The sequence below is a fragment of the Phasianus colchicus genome, unplaced genomic scaffold (assembly GCF_987193195.1).
Source record: "Phasianus colchicus unplaced genomic scaffold, bPhaCol1.hap1.1 HAP1_SCAFFOLD_51, whole genome shotgun sequence".
NCBI classification, from domain to species: Eukaryota; Metazoa; Chordata; class Aves; order Galliformes; family Phasianidae; genus Phasianus; species Phasianus colchicus.
Genome location: NW_028325229.1, coordinates 502,065 through 523,528, shown reverse-complemented (window position 1 = coordinate 523,528; position 21,464 = coordinate 502,065). Strand labels below are relative to the sequence as shown.

At 49.2% G+C, this 21,464-nt stretch overlaps 1 long non-coding RNA gene and 1 pseudogene across 5 annotated transcripts; one reads left to right on the top strand and one right to left on the bottom strand.

Annotated features, from left to right (window-relative positions):
• Positions 1-1,056: 1,056 nt before the first annotated feature.
• On the bottom strand, positions 1,057-19,301 carry LOC149911929 (uncharacterized). 5 transcript variants are annotated; one of them, XR_016462675.1, is made up of 6 exons: positions 17,290-19,301; positions 14,925-15,221; positions 9,980-11,970; positions 9,207-9,330; positions 1,634-2,523; positions 1,057-1,214 (listed from the first exon to the last, which is right to left on the bottom strand). It is a non-coding gene; the product is annotated as an uncharacterized LOC149911929 (long non-coding RNA). The 5 variants fall into 5 exon arrangements; XR_016462677.1 differs by having other exon boundaries at positions 2,388-2,523; positions 17,290-19,299; XR_016462678.1 differs by lacking the exon at positions 1,634-2,523 and having other exon boundaries at positions 17,290-19,299.
• On the top strand, positions 5,846-9,149 carry LOC149911930 (olfactory receptor 4M1-like; annotated as a pseudogene).
• Positions 19,302-21,464: the final 2,163 nt, after the last annotated feature.

Genomic DNA, 21,464 nt, shown 5'->3' with positions numbered 1-21,464 from the left:
CAAGCGGAGCTTTTGATTTAGGAGTGAGTACTACGGTGCCCTCAGGAGGTGCCTCCCATTTGGGGAGCCCCAGGTCCTCAGTGGTTTTTGAGGAGGTTCTGGTGCCCACTGGGATCTCCTCATTTCTCCCACTGCAGCTTAAGTTGCTACGAGGAAAGCGGAACTCCCATTCCCTTCCCCCTCTGCTGGCGCTCCCAGATCCCGTGGTTGTGAATCTTCCTATCAAGGTGAGTGACACTGGGGGACCCCTGTATCCTGCAGGGTCCTGGGCTGTGGGGGGACCCCAAATCCCTCTGGACTGGGAGGTGTGGAGGAGATCAAAAAGGATCCAAGAAGAACAGTGCCATCCCTGTAAGGTGCAGGTGATCATCGTGGTACCATAAGGACCCCATAAGGTCACCCAAAGAACACAAAGGGTTCTGGTGCCATACAGACCAAATAAAGTGACCATAAGGTCACCGCCTGCACTTTGACTTTCAGGATGAAACACTGGTGCTGTCCCCACCATGTTCCATAAGGACTTGATCATCCCTGCATATCGCCACCAGATCTTTGAAAGAACACAGTCCGTTTTCCCATAAAGAAACACCAATAAACACCGCCAGCAAAGCTCCTGTGTCTGTGTGTCCCTCTATTCTTGCATCCATCAGTCCCTTTGTCCTTTTGTCCATGTGTACCCATTATCCCTGCAGTAACTCCATTATTCCACGATTCTGTGATATCCAGTGGGTTGAACACAGTACTGAAGTCGAGGAGATGGCACTGAGTGACGCTGGGGGGGACAGCCCACCAGAGGTAGCACCCAGTGTCCTCTGGAGCCCTCAGCACAATTTCTGACTCCTTTTGGTGCCGTTTGGATGCATTCTGTCCCTCCTGCACTCTCCCTGTGGGGCAGCTGCAGCCCCTGCCCTCTGCTTCCCTCTCCCTCCATCTCTTCTTCCCTCCATCCCTCCCTCCATTCTTCCTTCAATTCCTCCTCACTTGGCCTTGCCTTCTACCCGCCCTCCCAGCCAGTGGCAGGGCACCCAGTGCATTTGAATTGAAGCCATAAGAGGGTGCTGTAGTCCTGGTGCTTTATAATCCTAACAAAGCTTTTTCATTTTCCCCTTGATGTAGCCCACCAAAATCTTTCTCCATTGCAATTAATGATCCCTTTAAAGGCTGTGATCTGGGGAGGTCAGCCAAAATTTCCTGGTGTATCCGTTGTTTCATACCTACAGAAAAGGAGCACCTTTTACTAAGTCAAGCTTATGCGAAAAATAAAGAAGTGTTTTTGAGGTTGCTTACATTCATTTTCTTCCCGACTAATTCTAATATATTTATTTAGCTTTTTATTCCCTTCAATCCTTTCTACAATATGGCAATCAATGCAGAAGAGAGAAAAAAACACATTTGAAATAAACAGAGAAAGACAAGCTCATTGTCACTGATGTGTCATTTTGCTGTTGTGGCATGTCTTCTGGTATTCTGCCTTCTCTGTTATCTGTCTATACTATTAGCTTTTTGGATCAAAGCCATTTTCTCTACACATAGAGTTATATGAACGATATTGTAGAGCCTTTGGTTTCTCAGCACTGGCATTTGTGAAGGGATAAATGGCTACTGCCCCGTTGCAAAAAGGAACTACTAATACCAAGATGCATTTGTTGCTCTGAGCTGTCGTGGGCTGGAGTCCTGCAAAGTCAATCTGCAGTCATTCCCCTGGGCCTTCGGTACACTGGTGCTGGCCTGAGGCTTTTACTCCAGCATAATCAGCACTGGTCAGGGCACAAGCATGACAGTTCTTACATCAGCAATCTACTGTCTTCCTCATGTTACGTCACAAATCAGTGTCCTTCACTCCGCTTAGACCATTTGTTTTTGCTCATGGGTTAAGTGGATTAGACAGCTTTTAGTAAATTGAGGCACAGTCCAATAATGTTTGCCTTCTGCCACTATAGCACAATACATTTGATTTTCCCTTACTCAGAGGATTGGCCGGATGGATCTTTTCACACTGTTCCACTTAACTTCCCTAGCTGGAAGGAGATGTTCTCCCCAAATAATGGATTCTACCACAGTTACTTGGCGTGACCTGCACTCGACTCTTTCAGTCTGAGTTTGCCACAGATAATCCAGCATGTTTCGTGGATATCTGGATATCTACTAAGAACCAGGAAGAGTTTCTTGGATTCCAGTGGCCACTTCAACTGTGGATCATCCCCAACGATCCACTGTCTTATTGTGGGGGGGAGGATTTAGTGCCGGGCTGGGCTGCAGTACAGGGACAAAGACAACTGCTAGCAATCAGATCCCTTGGGGCTCTCCTTCCAGGCTCCATCTGCAGTCCCAAAGGGCTCTGGTCTCCTGCAGGTTCTCTCTGACAACTGTTAGTCCCAGGCAGGTACCTCAGGAACACCAGGGCCTCTCGAGATGGCACCGGCTGCTTGTGGTCACACGGTGGAGCTCTGCTTGAAAACCTGAAGTCATCTTCAGTGTTTTTCAAACACTCAGCACCTCCTCATGAGCTGCCCTGGTTCAATCCTGTCAGTGAAACACGCACACAATAAGTGGAATTTCTATCATGAGAAAACGTGACCTTTCAGGATGGATATTCACTGTATGGAAAGAAATACCAATCTTCCGCTGTTCTTGCACTGACAACTCTCTCTCATTCTGTGCATGTAACTGCCCTCATTTTACAGGTATTTCCACCTGCCCTGATTAGGCTGACCACGTTGGAAGCCACCTTTCCAGCTGCCTGTCTCAACCTTTGCAGTTTCTATTGTTATCCCAATTTCCTCTCCCCTTAATCTCTGATCATTTATAGCCCTTTTAATGAGTGCAGTTCTTTGAGTTTCAGGGAGCTAATGTTTGTCCCTCCTTAGCAGTTTGTCTCACTGTGTCCTTAGCCAGCTAACTGTTTAATTAATATGCCTTTCATATTAATATTTATCATTTCCTATCTATGTACGTGACATATTTCTTGTACAGTTATCTTTTGGGAAGGAGAACTTCAGTGGAGGCATACAGCTGAGGAGTACGTTCTATTTCTTGGTAACCTGTGTTACGCTTTGTTACGCTTACTGTTCTTTGTTTAAAGGTAAGAGAAACCCTTCTGCACCCGTGTTCTCTGAGGAGAGCAGGTGGCAGCTGCTACAAAGGATCTGAAACATTCAGTGCAGACTTTAGAAGAGAAGTCTGATGTAAGGAAAAGCAAGGCAAGTGCCAGGTGGCATTAAGCAGACAGGGCTGGGGAGATGGGCAGTCACGTTGTCCATGCAGTGTCAGATTAAGCAACTGCTCTTCCTGCCTATGCAGGTCTCCTTAAGGGACACCCTGGATCCACGTCAATTGGAGAACGATGCTCCAGAGCCAATGGAAGAACATTATGGAACAGACACAGCTCACTGTAACCTTCTGCACTTTAGAAAGATCCACAGTATATTTAGTGCTACTTCTGCAAACGTAAGGTACTGAGAGGAGAATCACGGAATCATTAAGGTTGGAAAGCTCATCCAGTCTAACCATCCACCTGCCACCAACACTGCCCAACAAACCCTGTCCTGAAGTACCACAGCTACCCTTTCCTTACGCACCTCCAGAGACTCCACCGCTTCCCTGGGCAGCCTGTGCCAATGCCTCGCCACCCCTTCTGGGAGAAACTTTTCTTAATATCCAATCTGAACCTCCCATGGTGCAATGTGAGGCCATTCCCCGTAGTCCTATTGCTATTTACCTGGGAGAAGAGGTCCCATCTCACTGTAACCTCCCTCCAGGTAGCTGGACGGAGCGATAAGGTCTGCCCTGAGCCTCCTCTTCTCCACACGGAACCATCCCAGCTCCCTCTCCCACTCCCCGTTAAGTCTTGCGCTCCAGACCCCTCCCAGCTTTGGTGCCCCTCTGTGGATACACTCCAGGGCCGCCATGTCTTCTTGTAGGGAGCGGCTGGGCTGGGCTGGGCTGCAGTTGATGGGACAAGGACAACCGCTAGCAATTTAGATCGCCTGGGGCCACTGGCAAATCACAGCGACGATCGCATCCCCGCTCCTGACTGCCCCATTTCAGGCTGCCATTGGGCTCCTTGGCCACTGGAGGGCACTGCCGGCTGTCACCAGCACCCCAGACCCTTTTCGTCCGTGCAGCCTTACAGCCGCTCTGCCCCAAGCCTGTAGTGACGGTGCCTGGGGTTTCTGTAGCCGAAAAGCAGCACTCAGCTCTTGACGTTCTTAAAGCTCATGCAGTTGCAGTCAGCCCAGTCATTCAGCCTATCTCAGTCCGTCTGTGGGACGCTTCCTCCTAACTTGGTGTCATCTGCAAACTTACTGAGGGTGCACCCAATTCCCTCATCCGACTCGTCAGTGAATACACTGAACAGGACAGGCTGCAGCGCCGACCCCTGAGGAACGCCTCTCAGAACTGGACTCCATCTGGATCTCTCTGGGCCTGGCCCTCCTAGCAGTTTTTTACTCAGCAAAGAGTGTACCCATCCCAGCCATGGACTGCCAGCTTCTCCAGGAGAATGCTACAGGAGGCGGTGTCAGAGGCTTTGCTCCAGTCCAGGTAGCTTCCACCCACAGCATCTCATCCACCAGGTGGGTATGTAGTCATAGGAGGACATCAGGATGATCCTTCTCGTAGATGGGCACCACATTAGCAAGTATTTGGTCACCTGGGAACTCCCTGATTGATTAGGGCTGCTAGGATGCCACGTCCACCAACTCCCTCAGTACCCTCAGGTGGATCCAGTCCAATCCCACGGATGTGTGACAGCCCGGGTGGAGCAGCAGGTCACGTGCTGTTTTATTCTGAATTGTGGAGGGTTTATTCTGCTCCCCACCCTGTCTTCCAGTTCAGGGGGCTGAGTACCCTGAGAATAACGGGCCTGACTATTAAAGACAGATGTAAAAAAGGCATTGAGAACCTGTCTGCTTTTCCTCATCCTTTCTCCTTGCACTGGGGTGGAAGGGGATCCATCCTGTGCCAGCCACATGCACTTGTGTTAGGCTGTTAGGGTGCCTTGGCATGTTTATACAGATATTTATTTGGGTCCCAGATTGACCAACTGAACCGAGTTAGATTCAGAGAATCATAGACTGGTTTAGGTTGGAGCGATATTAAAGATCATACAGTTCCAACCCCTCTGCCATGGGAAGGGTTGTCATGCAGTAGATCAGGTTGCCCAGAGCCACATCCACCCTGGCCCTGAATGCCTCATAGGATGGGGCAATCCAAAACCTTTCTGGGGGACCTCTTCCTGTGCCTGACAGCCCCCACAGTGAAGAATTTATTTGATCACCAACAAAGATATTAAAAACAGCAGTCCCAAGATGGAACCCTGAGGGATTCCTTAATATAACCACTTATTGTTAGCCTCCACCTGGACACAGAGCTGCTGACCACAACCCTCAGGCTGCAATCATACAGCCAGCTACTAATCCACTTTTCAAATCCACGTATCTCCAAATCAGAGATAAGGATGTGGAGTGAGACCATATCAAAGCCTTGCACAAGTCCAGGTAGATTACTTCAGTGTATGGGAACTGCTGAGTCACGGCCTGAACGTCTGATTAGTCACCTGAGGCGAGCAATGAGGCAGCCCTGGGAGCACAGGTGAAAGCAATTCGCCTGTGCTGCAGGAAGGGGTGGAGCCTGGCTGCACCTCTCCTAGACCCATTCAAGAGCTGACTACCAGTGGGGAAGGATCTCTCTCTCTCTCTTCGGAAGATCCACTCCACTGGTCTTTCCTGAGCGAGCCCACGACACGGGTGAGCCTTCTATTTATTCTCTTTGTCTCGCTGTGCCTAACTCTCTTGCTTATTTCATTACTATAACATCTTAATATTATTATATAATATTCCTTTATATAATTTTCATTGATTATACACTTGGCGAGCCAGGCAGGCAAGCCGAATATACTGAAACTTACACTATGTCCTTTCTTTGGAATTTCTGTAAATGGTTCAAGGGGGAGAACACTACCCCCCTAGATAAGATAATTCCAGGGCAGATCCCAGGATTTGCGGGATCCCCTTATTATGAATTGGCAACTATCATTGAAAAATGGGGTCCCCTAAGTGTTGTGGGAAACGTTTCCCCATATCGCCTAGCGGATTACTTTCAGGGACTAGGCAAAGATATATTAGTCACTAGAGAAAGACAATTAGCTGCTTCTACAGTGGCATGGCTGCTATTAAATGCTTTAAACAATGCCGAAATAAGGAATAATACTTCAGTGAATGAAAATGAACTTTTAAAAGATCGTATTGAAAAGTTAGAACAGGAACTTGGCCTATTAACAGGAAAAAAAACCAATTCTACGTCTTCCAATAGGTCAAGTTCGTAGTATTTCAACAAACAATGACCAGGCTCCTGAATCAACGGACTGTGTTGATCAGGAAAATAAACCATCTAAATCGGATCTTGAATCCCCAATTTTGACGGACGCACTAGAAGTCCGTCCTGTTATATCTCAAAAAACAAAAAAGGTACAGGACAGACCAGCAGGGGTGCCGCCTGATCAGTGGCCCCCCGCTCAAACCCACTTGCACGTAACAGCCCAACCGTACACGGCAACAGAACTGATGGACTTAGTCCAACGATTCAGGCAGAAACCTAGAGAAAGTGTGCCGGCTTGGTTATTAAGACTATGGGATTCTGGGGCAGAAAGTGTTCTGGTGAATGGCCTGGAAATAGCCAAATTGGCCACAATGACCGTCCATCCTGCTCTTAGACAGAGATTATATGCAGGTAATCAATATAATGATGAAAACCATTCAATAATAGAATGGTTAATGGCGGCCTGCCGTATGGTATGGCCCAATAAATCTGATGTTCCTTTACATACAGGGATGTGGTCCTCCATAAAACCAGGTAACGGTCACAGGATGTGCATTTTCAGTAGCCTAAGCGTAGCCCAAGTTGCTTAAATATTGCAACATATTGGCATTGTGTGTTTATTGCTGTCTGTTTTTCAGGGCTTGCAAGAGTCAAAATGGAGCATGAAAACTGTAGTTAGAGAGTTTATTCTGCTAGGATTGTCTCAATCCCACAAAGTCCAGTCAATTCCCTTCTTCTTCTTCCTCCTGTTCTACATCATAATTCTCCCAAGCAACATCCTTATCATTCTCACAATTCAGGGGGATTCCCAGCTGGGATCACCCATGCATTTTTTCCTGGCTAATCTGGCATTCTTGGATATCTGCTACTGTTCTGTGACCCCACCCAAAATGCTGGCTGACTTTTTCTCAAATCCTAAGATCAACTCCTACAAGGCCTGATTGACCCAGCCTTTGTTTCTTCACTTCAAGGGAGCAGCAGCAGCTTTCCTGCTGTTGGCCATAGCCTGTGACCGTTACGTTGCTATTTGCAAGCCTCTCCACTACACCATGCTTGTGAACAGGACTGTATGCTGTGCCCTGGTTGGAGCTTCGTGGGGCGGTGGCTTCATTCATGGCATCATTCTATTTGCTCTCACCATCAAGCTCCCCTTCTGTGGCCCCAACGTCCTGGACGACTTTGTCTGTGATGTGCGTCAGTTGGCGAACTTGGCCTGTGCTGACCTTACACGGCGGAACTTCTGATGTTCCTCAACAATGGAGTTGTCATTGTCATGTGCTTTGCACTTCTCCTCATCTCCTACATAATCCTCTTGCTGAAGCTCCAGACACGCCAAAACAAAGAACAAAATAACCTCCACCTGCATTTCCCACATCATCGTAGTTTTTGTCATGCTTGGCCCAGCTGTCTACATATATGTCCTACCCTCTGAGGCTGTCCCAATGGAAAAGGTTTCCATTGGGAAACCTTTCTTTTCCATACGGTTGTCTTCCCTTGACTAATCCCATGATCTACATGCTGTAACAAGGAGATCAAAAGCTCCGTGTGGAAGTTGGTCAGCAAATACATATTTAAAAAAAAAATTTTGAAAGAAATAAATGAAAGTTTATTTGTTCCTCGTTTTGTTCATGCAATTTTCTTAGGAACAAATCCACACTGTACGTTATGTAAAAGCATAATGTACAAGTGATAACCTTCAAGAAGTCCTTTTCTATCAAAAAAATCCCTAGAGTGATACTAAAACCTGTATGGAATAAGTTAAGGAAGAACCAACCTGTGTAAAGGAACCAACTCATGCACTATGAAGTTATCATTAAGAATCTTTTAAATTCATTAGAAAGTATCTGGTAGGTGTTGAGACTTCATAGAACTATTACTGGACTACTGGTTCAGCTTCAACCATGGTAATTCATTATTTCAGTTTATAGTCAAACTTTCACTGTTGATGCTGCTTTCTTGTTGGACTCATTCATGATCCCACCATTGAATGAGTTGATTACATTTCCACAAAGGGAGAGTGTGAAAGCTGCTGGATGATCCAGCTTGCAGGCAAGCTTTGCAATTCATATAGCATAGGCAAGACATTGCAATCTGTTAAGTAAAAATCAAAGACAATGTAGCTATAGCTTTACAGGACGTGCAGATCATAAACTTTATCCATACAGTTACAGACATTTGCAGCACAGATGTCTGTCTGAATTAGTCACTAAGGATTCCAGCAAAAGTAACAGGCATTTCTAGGGAGAAGTTCAGCTAACCCTTTCTTAATTTCTACTTTGAGAAGTAATAAACCATGCCTTAGGCGTTTTTGTCTCGCCCCTTGTACTTGCCCTGTAATCCGCTTTATAGTTTGACCCCAAGGTGGTCAGCCAAATAATTCTTCTCAATGGGAAACTGTGCTTTCAGAGAGCATGGTTTTCTTACTGCAGTGTAACTTCCTTAGGCAGTGTAGATGATGCAGAGTGAGCTAAACACGTCTCCGTCCACAAAGTCCTCCAATAATCTCTCAGAAGACATTGCATCCTACAGGTCACGGAGTTCTTGGTTCTCACATAACGCTCTAGCATGCTGTAAATATCCAAATGCAGTTGCCCTTGCAGTAGGGTATTTTTGTTCTTGTTGTTCCTTTCTTCACTAACTTTCTACATATCACTAGGTGAAAGAAAACGCCATAAATTCAAGAGTGCCTTTCTCAGGAATGCACTCAGCTCTGAGCACCACCACTTATACACGGCCTTCTGTCACACTGCTGCCATCAGCTGCTGCTGTCGGCCTCCCCAGTGCTTCCACCATGGTTACCTGACATCCCTACAGTCCTGCACCCGCTCAGAAGTAATACTTAAAATGCATTCTTCCATACTTCATGACAGAGGACTGAAGAGACTCACTTTTGCGTGGTGCTAAGGATGGTCCATCCCCAACACGTCCCTTTGCGCGCTGCAAGGCCCAGCTGGCATTCTGGCAGCCTGCTGGCTGCTGCTCTCTAACGCAGGGAACCGCACTGTGCTGCTTCTGAGGAGAGAAAGAAAGGAGGGTCCATGGAAATGGGCACCCAACATCTGCAAAGAGATGCAGCGTTCCAGATCGTGCCAGAGACAGGATATCACAGTGCTGAGTCATTAGCTACCACTAAAGGAAACAAACATTTGGGAGAGTATTCACAGCAACTGCTGCAATTTCTGGGCATATCCCAGCTTTCTTACTGTTCAGGTGGAGAAGACTGGCGCTCACAGACATCAGTTCAGTGGGTTAAACCAACACACCTACAAAATGCCAGCATTATTCAGGAAACAGTCTTCAGGTGCCACAGTTCAATCCACGCAAAGTTATTGTGCAGAGCCTTAGCTCTTGACTTCCATTTCTTCCCTAAATTTTACTACTGCAAGCAGCTAGAACAAACCTTTCAGGTGAAATTCAGGGCAGCAGGGACCTGGCAAACCATAACTAGGTGCAGCTGGCAGGAGGGCAGTTCACGCTCTTTGCTCCCACCCTGCCCCAGCAGGTTAAGGAGCCTGGCAATGCTGTCCTGTTGCAGCACATGCAGAATCCAACCGGTTATGGAGGCAACAAAGGACCAGTAAGTGCTCCCCCTGCTCCAGCTTTTCCCCTTCAGAATGAGAGAAGAAAGGAAGAAAACCCAAACAAATAAATCCAGCCATACTTTTCCATATGCAGAGCAGGAATGGGAACTGCGTCTGTCTTCTCATTGAGACAGTGGTGGGGAAGCTCAGTTCCTGGGGTCCTCTCCACAGGGACTGCCCCCTGGCTTCACTCTTTCTTCAACTGCCTCAATCCCCAAAATCTCCTTTTGGAAAGAATCCCTAAAGAAAGAATCTGCAAGTGAAAAATAGTAAGGAGAAGCATTTTCCCAGCTTTCTTCTATCATGCACTTTAGACTCTTGAGTAGGACAGTGTCTTAAAATCAACTGGTTACAAGAACCATCCCCAAAATACAACTAGATTCTGTACAGCTGCCATGATTTCTGACAGCAAGTGTTCTCCATCTCCTCAACATTTACACACCTTGAAGCAAGTGGATGGTGTTGCTGTCATGAAGAAAACTCCCTTTGTCTTCCACCCCTACTGCAGCCGCAATAGCTGCACTGGTACGATCCACGTGTTCAACAGACCTCAGCTCTGCCTTAGCCAGGCACAGTGGCTGTCCTTCTCCCTCCCAGCTCACACACCAGAGCACTGCTGTGCCACATGGTAAGAGCAGCAGTGACAGTGGGCAGCACCCATCAGCCTCCACCCTGCTCTCACCACCAGCTGGGACAAGGGCTGACACAGCGGGCCCACCCCAGCCCAGCTTTTCTTCTGAGACACCTCCCAGCAACCACCCAGCACCAAACCCAGTTCACCCACTCGGCCTGCTCAGCCTGAGCTGTGCCCAGCTCATGCACGTGCTGCAGCAGTGCTTCTGACGGGTTCTCACAGGGCGATCTCTCTCAAGGAAGGCCCAGAGCCCAGTCTCTGCGTGCAGCACCAGCTCTGCTCACCAGCTGTGGGACAAACGCTCCCACCCCAGCAACAGTTGTGACCTCTGTGAGTGCCCACAACACTTCTGGGCCTCCATCAGACGTTATCCAAATTTTAAGAAACCAACAGCAGGGTCACCCAATGGAGTTATCTGAAGTAAAATAACAAAGAAGTTAAGATGACTCTTGTGTAGCCAGCTCAGGTCCCCCTCTTGCTCAGGTGCTGCATGATCGGACAAAGGAGATGTTGCCTCTGAGGTGGAGGCTGGAAGGGTCTGGGCTTTCAAACTGTCAGCAAGCATTTGGATGAGCCACCTTCCTGCTGAGGAGCTCCTTAACATCATTCCTGCCTCCTCCGGTACCGTACTGGGAGATGCTCCAGAGTTCATTAGCCTGGACTCCCATCAACAGCTGCTCCTGCACTGACCTTCACTCACACTCTGATACCGTCCACTTCCAGCACAAGCTGACCTGCAAGGAAATGTGGGATTAATGCAAATGCAGAAGCCCACGGCTGTGTCACCACCACGTACTGCAGCCTTGGGAAGTCAGCTACAACTACAACCTTGGTCAGAATTAAAACAGGCACAGTACATTAACTGTGACCTCTAAACTGAAGTAATTGTCACGATCAGAAATACATACTGAAATCACTCACTTAACTATTGGTGGTTACCTCCAAACTCTTTTGCTTTTGGAAGAATATGGACTCAGAATTGAAGGATACAAGAAAAATGACATCTGCTTCACTGGAGGTGGTTAAGCTTGGAAGTAGGATTCCAAAATGAAAAGGTTTTCAACTCCTTATAAGGCAGAAAGCGATGGGATGATTGCTGACGCCTGCAGAAAGCCTGATCTGCTCTGCCACAGGTGGCTGAATGACACAAAAGCTGTGCTGCTCATTCAGAAGTGCTTGGGGCATGGGGTGGGCATGGGGCACCAACACACGGGATGTCAACACTCCTCGGGCACTTTCCCATCAGAAGGGAATTCCCTTCTCCCTGCCATGCCATGTCCACACCACTCCTAAGGGCTGTACTGACACAGTCAGCACAGAATCCATGCAAACGTTCTTTTCTCATCGTGGTGGTTGTTAACAGACGCAAGCAATGAGACATCAGGTCACTGTGTGGGCTGCTGGGTGACACTGCCATCATTTCCAAGCCATTGCTTCCTAGGGGCAAATAAAGTAAAATACTTTAAGAAAATTTCACACAGAGATTGCATACTATACTATTCTTTTACACAAAGCAGGACAAAACAGGAGATACGTGCAGCTGCATCAACACCCCAGTTGCTGAAGGAATGGAAAGACAGATCAAATGACAATACATTATTCTCATACAAGGACTGCTCATCAGCACCCACTGCCCAAGGAGCAATGCAGGGAAGACTTGCATTTCTTCTTCTCCTAGCCAGAAACTGTTTTTCCTACCTTAAAAAGGAAAGGAAAAAAAGCCTGACATAGTGCTGACAGGGCAGGCAGATGTGGCACACCAAGGCATACTGAATCTGCAGAACATTTGAAACTTTCACCTTTCCTCCAAGAGCAGTCTAAACCTTCCATACCCACTCCTACTTTCACCACTATTCTTACCAAAGCTGCTTTTTCAGCTGGGGCTCCTCTCTGTCCTCAGCAGTATGACTCAGCACACAGATGCACGTCAGCTCCATTTCATTTCCACGCCCACTTTGTGGGACCGTGGGTTTCCCATCAGAAGGCTTCACACACACCGTGCGTTCAGCTCAGTGAAAGGAGACACAACTGATACAGGCTTGTTGTGCAAGAGAAATCCAGGTTCTCTTCTCATTCCCACAATCCTTCCAGTAGTTCAGTCCATTTGGTACATTACCATGTCCCGGATTCTCAGCTGTGTTTTCCACACACTAATCTGTCTACCAACAATGCATACACAGGAACCAAGAAACCAATAGCTACACTCAATCATAACCCAGGGCAAGGAAATCTCAGAGCAATCCTAAGTGAAAGCACCACTTTTCTGAAACTCTGCCTCAAGCTCCTCACGCTCCCCCTCAACTCTTTTCTCAGAAGCCCACTCCTCTGCTTTTTCCTTTTCCTCTGAATGCTTGCATTTTTGTGCAGCCAGGACTTGGGAGAAAGCTGGGATGCAAACTGCAGAGAACTGTCCCAGCAATGAAGAAACAGAAAGCCTGGGCAGAAAGACAGTGCATCAAGTCCAGATGCCTGTTATGTATCTGTACCTCTCTTTGGTGCTTTCTCCAGCTCTGTCTTCTTCCCCAGCCTTTCCGCACGGCCATGCTGCAGTGGAAGGCCACTGGCGTCAGTTTCTCGCAGAGAGAAAGCAGGAAATACTTGAAGAGCAACTCTTTGGAAGAAGATTTTAGCACAGCCAGCCACTAACTTCAAGTTTTCAAGCACAGTTTCTTAAATTTGCCTTTCCACTGCTCTAACGTTATGCCTTCCTTACAGTCAACACGAGGCACTTTTCTCTCTCCTCCATCACACACACCCTTTCACACAGTCCTATTTAGATGAAAGTACCCAAAATACAGCTCACAAAACATTCTTACCCACAGAGGCTTTCCATTTCCCCCTTTCTCAATAAGAGTCAATAGAATCCCATGCTCCATCCCTAAAATAAAGTACAGCCTTTCCATGTCACAGAAAGCAGTTGCCAATAGAATCCTTATCCTGTTAGCCCACATCCACCAAAATCCCTCCAATACACCATTTCTACAGCCAAAACAAACTCATTTTTTCAACTGAAATGCATTTACAGAAAGTATTACTAGTCTCATTCCTGCTGAGTGAGTGGCAAATGAATCCACATCTGTCTGACAGCTCTACAATGCACAAAGCAAAGCTGCACAAGCAAACACAACGCTGTCAGGTGTATGAGCTGAGAAACACTTCATTCCTAAGTCAAACAACTGTGAGTACAAGTACCTCCACACTGTTTGGCCTCTCCAAGGAACAGACACAGCTCTAAGAACCATTTAGACACAGACTCGGATCGCTCTACTGCCACCGACAGCCACTGTCAGCCTCTCTATTGCTTCCAGTACAGCGCTGCCATCAGTCACTCTTTCCTCTCAAGACTCTCTTGTTTTCTCACTTACCTCCTTAGTTGCACTAAGGAAATGGTTTTGCCATTAGCTACGGCATCCACCCCCAACCAAACCAACACATCTATCAGTCAGCAGGGTTGCGCCCCATGAGGCCAGGCCTCATGCCATGACAGCAGAGGAGCAAGGTCCAAGGCTGCAGCAAGGGAGAATTTGCTCAAAGGCAACAGCCGTGGGCACAGAAATCAAGGCAAGAAGCTGCTTATCTTCAGAAGGATTCAGGTAGGCAGGGATCTCCTTTGCCTACACTGCCAACCCTTCAATGAGGGCTGGGAAGGGGTGGATCCTGGCTCCACCCCTTCTGTCATTCTGGAACATTGCATGCTCTGGGTTGGCCCTGCCTTTCTACCAGGTGAAAAATCAGGTTTCAAGCCATGTCTCAGCATTTACACTACAGCATCCCTTAGCATTAACTCCACAGGACAACCCTTAACCCTTTACCTTAACCTAAAAGGCTAATCCTTAACACTCACCCCAAAAGATACTCCTCAGCCCTAATCCAAAATGCTAACGCTTAACCCTCATTCCCATCTCAAAAGTGCTGCTGTTGTCCCTAACAAAAAGGACAAGCCATAAACCCCCAACCAGGTGGGCACACCCCCACCATCACTAACATCAAGTGTTAAGCCTTAACCTTTAAATCTAACAGAAAACAGTAACATGAAACCCTAACCCCAAAGGGTTACCCTCAGCACTTAGCTCTAGCACTAAACACTAACACTTCATCACAATCCACAAGTGTAAACCTTAGGATCATAGGATCACCACGGTTGGAAACAGCATCTAAGATCATCTAGTCCAACATTTCCCACTAAATCACATCCCTCGGTACAACACCTAAACACTCCTTGAACACCTCTGGGGATGGTGATTCCACCATTTCCCCTTCCATAAAAACCTAACCCAAAAGGGTATATCCCATCACCATCACCCACAAGGGTAACTGCAGACAAAGGCAATAGCAAATACAGCTGCTTTAAACCAGTCCTAAATTACCCAAGAAAAGTAAAGGACACAAACCTGTAAATACAGAATGAGCCAGCAGGATGAGGAAATGAGCAGAGATTTCAGAAACGCGTCTGCTGTCAGGGAGGGGAGTTCAGGCCTGCCCCAGCACCACAGATCTCCATGACACGACACAACATGGGGAGGTGGCAAAGGTGACAGGGCTAGGAGGAGAGCTGGCGGAGGAGGAAGGTTGGATGCCTGGCAGTTTGAGAGGGACTGAGGTAGCCTCACCCATCACAGACGTGGTCAGCGCAGACACTTTGGTGTCCGACATGATGTAAAGTGTCTTCGTAGGGCTGGACGTGGTCACTGCAGAGAAGGAAAGAACGTGGTCAGCAGTTGTGGGGACAGGGTGCCTACCCTGGGCTGCAGCCCCGGCAGCAGAGTTGCAGGGCTTCAAACTGCACAGAAAACCCCCTTGTCTCATTTTGTTTTCAGACTGACTCCAAAATAAACCCCAGCACTGCCACAGCCTGCGCAGAGCACAGCAAGGGAGCCCCAAACCTTTCAGCTCCCTTTCTAGACCCCTCAGAGTCTAAGAATCCTCCCTCCCTTTAGTGATCTCACTCTCTCCCCAGGGGGCTAGGACCATAGGCTTCTTCCTTGGCCATCCCACTCTCAGAGCTGTCACACAGCTCGTGCATCTTCAACTCTGACCCACCAGCACTGAAGCGCACACACCACCTGACATGGCTTCACAAGCAACCATCTGCCTTCGCATCACATGCCTCTACCTGCCTTTGCTAAGCAAGCACGCACCTACCTGCCTTTGCTTTGGAAGCATGCACACGCTTCCCTTTGCTAAGCAAGACCACAGTCCCTTTTAATCTCAGGAGGGAATAAAACAGCCCGAACAAAAAGGGAACGGCGAGGCTCTCTCTAGGACGCCTGTTGTCTCAGCAGAGTTGACAGTTACTTAAAATGCACAAAGTACCTACAAAACCATCACGCTCAAACAAGGAAAGTAAACAAGTCCAGGATGCCGTGAAGGGTTCCTAGCTCTTTGTAGGTAATACCTGCTCCGTGGGCACAGGATGCGCACAAACTGCCCCTCATCTCTTCCCCATCCCCTTGCCCCCCCCACCCCCCCGTGATTTCCACAGGCATTTAGAGACTCTGTGGAAAGGCAACATAAGGCTCATGGAGAAGACTGGATGTACATGAGGTTTTTCCCTTCCCTGGTGCTAGAGCACTGCTTGTCTAGATGATGAATGTTTTTCATACAAGCACCAACCAAGCGTGGCAACAAACAGCTGAAATGGCATTTCCCCTGCAAAACAACCAGCCTGTCTAAAGACCTCACCTCAGAGACTTGCCAAAAAGGCCAGAACTCCCTTTTGGCAGGCTTACTCACAGAACAGCAGGCTTCTCTTCACCGTGCATCACATGGACACAAACAGGCTGTTTGTGCAAGGAGGGCAATTTCACCCGAGCACCTCACCATATGTGTTCCCTCCACCCTGCTTTTCTGCAGAGATACAAGGATAAAAACCTCAGTTCCTCTGAGCAACGACTGGAAGGAACTCTGGAAAATTCTCCATTCAAAAGCAGCTCCTTTGTGGTCTTGGTTCCTGAGGGCTCCTTTGGATCACCTTTCAGGCAAAGTGTAAGAGGTTCCACTGTACAAACCTATGTATCTGGGTACCTTTTTCCACCCCAAAACTAATTCTGACAGAGTTGCGATGCAGGCATTGGACACGGAGAAGAAGAGAAAAAGAACAGAAGAGAGGATAAAATTAAGGATACCGGTAAGGAAGAAGCGCAGAAGATGAAAAGCACAATAGGATACAGGCAAGACAGCAAAAGAGATGAGCAGTAGCGGAGAGAATAAAGGGAAGAGACGCTGAGAAGGATAAGAGCAGAAGGAGAACAGACAAGAAAGAAAGAAGAGCAGAGAAGAAGAAAAAGGATGTAGGTAAGAAAAACAAGCAGACAAGGAGAAAAGCAAAAGAGGTATTAGCATATACAGAGCGTATACAGAGAAGACAAAAGCAGAAGTTGGAGAGAAGCTGAAGAGGAAAAGCGAGAAAGGAAGTCTGGCAGAAGTACAAGAGACGGTAAGAGAGGAAAGTGGCAAATGAGAAGAGCAGAAGAGAAGTGAGCACAGAAGAGCAGAAAACGAAAAGAGCAGTAAAGAAGAGCAGATCATGCTATGAAGAGAACAGTAAAAGAAGATCACATGAAGAAAGAGGAGAGAGGACAGTGAAGAAGGAACTGCAGAAGACGACAGTAGAAGAAGGTGTGAGGACTGGAAAGAAACAAAGTGAGTGTAGTAACAGGACACCATTTCCCTTGGGACTCTGCAATCTCTTTCACTTCTGACAGACGGAGGCGCTGAGAAGAACAAGAGCCGTGTCTGTGTTCACCAAGGACTCACCTCTGCACGTGCAGCGGCAGCTCTCAGAGAAGCCTTCTTTAGTCCCACTTTCCTCTCTTCAGGTCCTGGCAGGCATGGGGAGGAGCCTGACCACCAATGAAGACCGAAGCAAGACACTTATTGAGCACCTCAGCTCAGCTTTTTCCATGTCTGAGGAAGCCAGTTCTCTGTCCTCATTTATCAGAGGGGGAACGCTCTCCTTGGCCTGTCTTCTGCCTGCGTACCTGTAGAACCCCTTCTTGTTATTTTTCACATCCCACACCAAGTTCAGCTCCACCTGTGCCTTGGCTTTCCTAATCCTACCCCTGCACACAGACAGCAGCCCTGGCAGGAACGCAGCGCTGTGGCAATTTGCAGAGCTTAACATGCAGTTCCATCAGCGCATTGTGTTTTCGCACTCAGACGTTACTGGCTGCCGAGCGGAGCGGCTGATAAGGCCATAGTGAGCCACTTTTTCCTAGCAGTGTATGTGGGACCTGAGGAAAATGTCCTCGCGCGTGTTGAGGCAAAAGATAAAAGTATTCTACTGGGACTCTGGTGCTTCTCGTGAGGCACAGTCATGGAGGCAGAAGGTAGAAGTATTCATTTGTGGAAAGTTATTGAGGAGGAACGAGGCTGTTCTCCCACTAAAGCTGAAATGAAAGTTTGAGAACGATCACTCATGGATTCCTTTTGCTAAACTCATACACTGGTTCTTAAACTGATGTGCTAATCCCTACTGCTGAACAGAGCACCCCACATCAATCCCCCCTTTTCCTTTGAGGATTACAATGTTCACATCCTAATCCTCACCACCTTTGACCTTTCATACTTAGAGATACATCTCCACAGTCCAATCACACTACAAGGAAGGATGCATACATACAGCGATTACACACACCATCCCCACAAATAACTTCTTAAACCAGTGCAATTTGGGAAGCCAGGAAGTCACGTTGGTTTCAGCTCACATCGTCTTATGTTGTGCAGTATTTCACTTTGGTGCCATATCTTATCTCCATCTGCTTCAATTCTACCACTGTGACCTACATGAACACAACAATATCATTTATTGCTGCATGAACTCCTTCTTGTGCACCTAACAAGATACCTGAAGCCCTTCTACATTGCAATACCACCCAGACCAAGCTCTGGACTTTTTCCCTTTTCTTCTTCCTTTCTGCCCCTCTTCCCCTCTCTCCTTCTTCCTTTCCTTTCCTTCTTTTCCCTTGTCCCCTTTTTTTCCCCTTTTTCCATTTCCCTCCCTCCCTCCCTCCCTTTCTTCCCATTCCTCCCTCCCTCGCTCCCTCCCTATCAGCCTGGCTCTCACGCTGTTGTCCAGATGCCCGTCTTCCTTTTCCCACACCTCCATGCTCTGCCCACATCCCCCTGTTTGGCTGCATCTCCCTGCGGATGTCCCACCCCACAGCCCCACTCACAGCCGCCATCCCCGGAGCTCTGCCCTCCCCCAGTCGCTCCCCCACCTCCCCAGGAGATCCCTGAGAGCTCTCCGTTCCCCCCCCACCCTTCTTCGCCCCCCGCTGCCCCTCGAGCCCCACTCGGGCTTCAGGCCGTGCGTGCAGGCCGCGCTGCCACGGCGACAGCGCGCCCTCCCTCCTTGCGGCGCGGGAAGCCGTCCCCGCGGCGACAGCGCATGCGCGGCGGCGTCTCCATAGCGACAGCGCCCCGGCGCGGCCGTTGCTCGAGCGACGCGCCGTCCCCGCTCCCCGCGGAGTGACGTCATCACGCGGCGACGCGAGGACGCGGCCACGCGGAAGCGGAGCGGGGCCCCGCGCTGCTCCAGCGCCGCGGCGCAGCCCCGGGACTCCGAGCGCCGCCTCAGCTTCTACGAGTGGGTGTTCGGGGGCGGCGGGGGCACCGGGGGCACCGGGGCTGGGGCCGTCCTGTCTTGGCCGCGTGGGTCCTCTGCTGCTCAGGGCCTCTGCTCGGCGGCGGGAGGTGCCCTGTGCCCCCCGCCCTTCCCCCCCACCCACGGTGTTTCACTGCCTTCCCCCCACCCCCACCCCCCCCGCCGCGGGTCGCCCACAACCTCCCGAGTCCCTCAGTCTGACCGCTGGGCTTACACTCTCCCCCCCCGTTCCCCGCCTCCACTTCCCCCATTCTCATCGCTGGAGTCATTTTCCACCCGTCCCCTCAGTTCCTCCGTCACTGTCTGCCCCTGTTCCCCATTCTGACCCCCAGGCTTCCGTGTCTGTCTCTCACTGATCCCTTGTGTCCCCATACTCTCCCCCGACCCCCCCAAGTCTTCCCATTTTCTCCCCTAGATTCATCCCCCTCCCCCGTCCGTTCTATCTGACCCCCAGAATTCCCTGTCCCCTCAAGTTCCCCTGCTCCAATTCCCCCATTCACATCATAGAATCTCCTACCATTCCCCAGTCCCCTCTGTTTGCACCCCCGCAGGGTCCCCTGTCTTCCCTTCCTCCCCCTGCTTCTGACCCCATTTTCTGACCCCTACAGTCCCCTGTACCCCCATGCCCTCCTCCCTGCCCTCTGGAGTGCATTCCCCTATGTTGACCCCAATTTCCCCCAACTGGACCCCCTTTACGTCCCATAGAAGCCCCCCCACGACCTCCAGTTCTCCCCTCCCACCCCTCCCTCCACCCCCAGAACCCCTTTCCACTCATGTGGTCTGCCTCTCCTCTTTACCCCCCCCCCAACTAGCACTCTCTCCTCCCAGACCCCCTTTACACCCCACAGAAGCTCCACACAACTCTCCAGTTTCCCTCTTCCACCTCTCCCTCCATCCCCAGACCCCCTTTCCACCCCACAGAAGCCTCACTAGCTCATTTCCCCCCCTCCCACCCCCTGCTGAACCCCCCTTATCCCCTGTTGGAATCATGCAAAAGGATCTGCAGGAGAAGTCCTGGAGAGGTCTGGGGGCATCCAGGGGGTTCCAGACTCATCCAGAAGGGTCTGGAGTTATCCCAGAGTGGTACTGGGGCATCCAGAGAGTCCCCAGGTTGATCCCATGGGCCCCTGGAAAGATCTGTAAGCTCCCACTAGGAGTCCAGGAGCACTGAGAAGTCTCTGGTTGTGAGAATCTTTCTTTGTTTTTTGGCTCAAAGCTTGCTTCCTGAGGTATTTCTTGTGATAAGACTCTGATTGATTTGTTGAGGAGGCAAGAGATGGGTGCTACCGTGTGACAATTGACATCCCTCTGGGAACATTTGAAAGCCCCTTCCTCCAGAGTTGCTTACCTCTGGAAGAGAGTGCTCAGAAGTGCTTACTGGCGGAAGATCTGGCCTGTGACTAAATAGCTCCAACCTTGTATGGGAAAATTGGGGAACGATACCATCGTGTCCTGTGAAAAACAGGATGCAGATGGGCATCCCTGCTCCCTCTTATCTGCTGGCAAGGCCCGGAAGGTGGGAACAAAGGAATTTCTGCTGAGATCCCAGAGCCAGAAACTGCCACTCCAAGGAGAGCTGACTCAACCACTTTGGATTTGAGCTGTCACTCCAAAGACAGCTGACTCGACCACTTTGAAAGCATTGAAAAAGGGCCATCATCACCATGGTCACCGTTGTCATCGTCGCCATCAACAACAATGCCCGATGACCCACCACTACTGAAGATCAAAGGCTGAACTACGAACCACGCTGGATCCATGGTGGTGACTATGTCCCTCTTTCTTCCTATAAAGACTCCTTGCTTCTTCTTTCCTACCTTTTCTATCACCCTCCTTTCCTTCCCCATTACCCTAATTCATAATAGCATCCATCCTCCCCTTCCCCATCTCCCTAATTAAGATCTGTAATAAACTGGTCGGACCAACATTTGAACCGTTGTTTCTTAATCTCACGCCGGGTATACAGATATTAAAAGAACCTCCTCTCCCTCCTATAAATCGGAGTGAGACACTGGTCTGATCTGAAGATGTCCCAGTAGAGTCTGGTACGGTGCAGGGAGTCCTCATGAGGGTCTGAATGGTCCTGGAGTCATCCAGAATGGTTTGGGGATGTTCCAGAGAGGACTTGGCGGGTCCGGGGGGTCCTCATGTTGATCCATGGGGTCTGTGGATTCATCCAGAAGGGTCTGGAGATGTCCCAGAAGGATCCTGTGGGGTCCAGGGAGTCCCAGGTGTGTCCAGGACATCCTCAGAGGGATTCAGAAGGATCTGAGGATGTCCCTGAGAGGACTTGTAGGGTCTGGGGGGTCCTTAGGTGGGTTCCAAG